Source organism: Ctenocephalides felis, unplaced genomic scaffold (genome assembly GCF_003426905.1).
Source record: "Ctenocephalides felis isolate EL2017-DRISC unplaced genomic scaffold, ASM342690v1 CF-g0.4_SCAFFOLD_01604, whole genome shotgun sequence".
In the NCBI taxonomy this organism is placed as follows: domain Eukaryota; kingdom Metazoa; phylum Arthropoda; class Insecta; order Siphonaptera; family Pulicidae; genus Ctenocephalides; species Ctenocephalides felis.
In genome coordinates this window covers 38,194,500-38,199,386 of record NW_020537758.1, presented here as the reverse complement: position 1 = coordinate 38,199,386, position 4,887 = coordinate 38,194,500, and the positions used below count along the sequence as shown (strand labels likewise).

At 28.5% G+C, this 4,887-nt stretch overlaps 1 pseudogene; it reads right to left on the bottom strand.

Moving 5' to 3' along the window:
- Positions 1-606: 606 nt before the first annotated feature.
- The window catches only part of LOC113373704, a 35,526-nt pseudogene continuing 31,245 nt past the window's right edge, over positions 607-4,887 (bottom strand).

Below are 4,887 nucleotides of genomic sequence, written 5' to 3'. Positions count from 1 at the left end.
TATTACTTGACTAGGAATCTCTTGAAAAGGATAATAAAAACAGAAAATCTATCAAATTATTAAAGTTTTGTTATTCAGTATAAGGTCGAACAATTGCCAAAAATTCAAATAATGTTAATTGCCAATTTATTAGACCACATATTAACTTCTACATAAATTAATACAACTTGGTCATAGTTTCTTGCTAAAATAGAAAATATGATTTATAACAAGGTAATGGTACGCACAGGCAATACCTATTGCATTTATTATTTCATAAGATTACGACTATATAATTATCGAATTATAATAATAATTCTTTTAGCATAAAATTTTTCTTGCACATTCAGTAATAAACTGGTACTATTATCTATGAATTTATTGGTTAAAATTCTCTAAATTGGCTCAGCCAAACATTTTTATACTGAAATGATACCATAAAAGAGAATTTGGTTAGCATTAAGAACGGATCGTCAAAAATATTTCTCTGCTCCAATAGTATCATTTCAATCTTATCCTTATAATTTTCTATAATCATATTGAATCTATCCCTCATACCAGTTTTTTAAGAAGCGCAATGTTATAAAGTAAACGGATAAATTCTAATTATATACTATGGTTGTTAAAATACTTATAATTCAGGAGCATTTTCCCTATTTGAGTCAACTAATCTAAAGGTTTCCAAAAATTCGTTGAGATCTACTAAGCCATCTTTATTTATGTCCATCATTTTGCACATGTCAAGTAATTGTTCTTGTGTATCATCTGGAGGTAAATGTCTTCTCAATAATGCACAAGCGTCAGCAAATTCTTCCAGAGATATATATCCTGAAATTTCACAATAAAATATTATAATAGACGTAACAAAAAATTAATAAATAAAGTGCAAATGAAACTGTATGTATTTTTTTACTCTAGCTTACACAAACTTGTATTATTTTAAGCAAATTTGGAAAGTCCTGAAGTCGTTTGGAAAGAAGAGAATAAGTTGTATCAGAGAAAATCGTGCCTTAAATTGTGAAAAGTCCTTGTATGTTATAATTTTCAATGAATACTATAAAATGAACTTATCCTTCATGAATGCAAATAATTGCTAAACTAAAATAATTGTGTGTTTATATATGTGTACTGTGTATGTATGTATGGATACTATTTTTCGTCAACGTTTTAGGGCGCACGGATAAACCGATTTGAATGGTTAAAAAACATTCGATTTCTATTGATACGGAGATGTGCTGATTTTTTTGGCAGTTTTTGGCAAAGGCAGGTCCACGCGTTACGGAGATACGGAGCAGAGAGTGCCGTTGTTTTGACAAAATAATTGCTTTTGACAGTGTTTTTTTTTCAAATTTTTTTTTATAATTTTTTTTCATCGAAAATAATTTAGATTTTAATTTTAATTCCAGCTAAAGTTCTTAAGCTAACTTATTTTCTTTAAATATATAATTTTAACTTTGTAATTCAGTTCTTAGTAGAATTCTTATAAATATTAGACAATGTAACAGTATTTATAATAATCTATTAGAAAACATTAAATATTCTTCAAACATGTCGTTACGATGCGGGAAGTTCTAGCAATTTGCCTTGAGACACGATGCCCTGCACCACTAGTTTATCATTTGTATTTATATTTGAATGTATAAAAAATAAAAAAAAATTAGAATATAATTACTTACCACTATTGTCCTTATCAATAATTCTAAATATTGCCTCCAAACTGCTTTTATTCCTGTACAAAGAGTCTACGACTGATGTACATCCAGATTGTGCATGTTTCTGAAATAAAATAAAAAAATAAATTTAATACTAAACCAAGTGTTGAATTATCATTAAACACAACTCTTCAAAACCAAAATTACATTACAAACAACAAAATATTGTATAAAATGTATATTTACAATTATATCTGTGTCAAGAGCAGCCAGGGTTTCTTTGTAAAGAACTCCGGGTGCGGATGCTGTAACTTTTGGAATTTCCTCAGTGTTTGTATTACTTTCATGAGGACCACCATTCTGAGTTTTGTTAGGAGTTGTTTTAGGTGTCTGACTTATTTGGGGGGTTAAAACACCACTATTTGTAGCCGTTGGAGCCAATTTATCCCTCAAAAGACGCCAAGGCAACCCTAGGTTAGTAGCTGCTTCCATCGCTTCGCACCACTGAGTTAGTGATAAAATACCTAGAATGCATATAAAACAATTATTTTTTGATTTCCCAATGAAACATTATGTTGAATAAGTCTAGGATATTTTTTTGATTATATTTTTTTAATAAATTGTCAATAAAAATATTAAAATATTTCTTCCAGACTACAAGACTTGTGTTTTTATAGCTTTGGAAAGGTTACTCCAATGAGATACCTCCATTGTTTTTTTCCTTTGTATATATATCAAATCATTTCATAAAGTAATTTTTTCTTCACTGAAATAAATTATATATATTTTCTTGTGATTATTTTTATCTGCCAATATACATTACATGTGATGCCAAAAGAAATGAAGCCAAAAGTATACAGTTACATCGATCTGTCCTCAATTATTATTGGAGTAAGTATAAAAGGCATATACGTTCATGCACAATAATTATTGAAGCAAAACCAATTTATTATATTCGAGCCAATGTTTTATATTATTAACTTTTCGTCGGGTAAGTTATAGTAATCGCAAAAAAATCAAAAATGAAAATTTGTATATATGTTTACGTTTCAAACGTTTCTGAACATTTTGGCATACCTTAAAAAAATGGATGTTTGTGTGTGTGTATGTATATTTGGATACAATTTTTCGTCCACGATTTTGGGCTCGTGGACCAAACGATTTGAATGATTCAAAAAACATTCCATTCCTACTGATAGGGAAACGTGCTGATTAGTTTTTGGAAAAACAGGCCGTTCTATTGACAAAATGAAGAATTTATAAAATTTCTGGGAAGGCAGGTCCAGCGGTTTTGGAGATACAGAAGAAATTTAAAAAAAAATATTTTGTGGTCCAAAATTATCATTAGACTTACGCATATCTAAATAAATTATAACAAAAAAAATGCATATCAAATTATTCAGATTTTAATGAGATTTTAAACATGAGTACTAATTTGTTACATTACAAATATACAAAGGGTTATACTTTAAATATAATTTTTCAATTCAGGTTAAAAATGTATATATTTCATATGCTTTATTGGAATCGTAAAAAGTACATCCTTAGATGGATTCATTCGGCATCTCTTCTTAATGTAAACACTTTCAAGTGTTTTGAGCAAAGATCGTCAACGTATATTATATGAACGAATAAATATGTAGTATATATAATTATCTCTTTAAAAATATTTAGAACAATTGTTATTAATCAGTGATCAATATTTAATTCGAAATTTAATTTAATCGAATATTTAATTCTGATACGGGAAGTTTCAGCAGTTTGCCTTAGGGCACGATGCCATGCACCCATAGTTATACTTTTATTATCAATAGATCATGGAATAAAAGCAATGTTTTCTCCGCTAATGCTAGACATTGAATCCAATAAATGTCCAACGGGGTATATATATGAACCGATATATAAGAACCTTGGAGCGATCGGTATACATATAAAGTGACATTTGATGAAGCAATAACCCGATCAAGCATTACTTTCCGTAACACATAGAATCGAATCTATTACCCATTGTAAGAAAAATTAATTTAACTATAGAAAACCGTAGAATATAAATGAAATTTATAATGTATATTATACCAAGAAACTTAATTTGCAATAAATTCCAAGTAACTGAATAATATATTTACAAACAAAATAATTAACTCATATGCTTATTAATATTTTTAAATCAGAATGATACTTAATTTATCTACTGAATTATTTTTATTTTTGGAGTAGGGAGTAAATCTGTGAAAATGCAACGGAAGTTATGTTACGCCCGAACTGTTCGTCATTCGCTCTCGATGAAATCATTTCTATATGAATTGATTGTGAATAGTCATCGTGTTGAGATCGGAATGTCATTAGATTTTAATGTTACATCGTAGTACAAATCATGATTTAATAAAAATGCCTGAATCAGAAGAGTATAACAATTGTGCCGTATAAGAAACGTAAGTTTATTGAAATAATTTCTATATTCTTCGTAGTTTCTATAAATCTTTGAAGTTATTAAAATGGAAAATATCTTCATAGGCAAAACAGATATTACAGCTACTCAAAGAATGAGATTAAATCGCAAGCGAAAAAGTAAAAAAAATATAAGCAGTCAATGATTGTATGTTAATTCTAATTACATGAAGTTCTTCAAATACAATTACATGATGAGTGAAAACAATATATCTTTAGGCGTTGTTTAGCATAATCCACCGTGTGAACGAATATAATAAAATTTATTGATCAGCAATTACTTCATTTCTCTAATGAAGGGTTACGTTCTAAATGTCAATTACAATGACAAACCAATCATGTCATATTTGAAATATAACTAAGTACATTATAGTTTTCATATATTATAAATATTTTTAATATAATGTGTATAATGGTTGACACTAATAAATGAGTGCATCACAAGTGTTACCATATTACTAATAAACATTATTCAAAATTGTTATATGATGTATTTAATATTAACTTAAATGCTATCTCATACAATATCAAAACAGTTTTTTTTCAATCTCATGTGAACCTTACGAGCATTCTTTTTTATAAAATTATTGACCAAATAATCTAACTAACCTGTCCCTTCCACATCCCGACTTTTGAACTCCTTTTCTAGTTCAGCTCGTCTACTCCTTAGTCTTGCACTAAGTTCCCTAATTGCACTGGATTCCACAAGACCCACTCTTTGCCTGAATGTCAGTCTTCTTGTTTTAAAAGCAGCTGCAGTATATTGAACAAATGTGTATCCAAACCTGCTCCTACCAATTTTAAATAA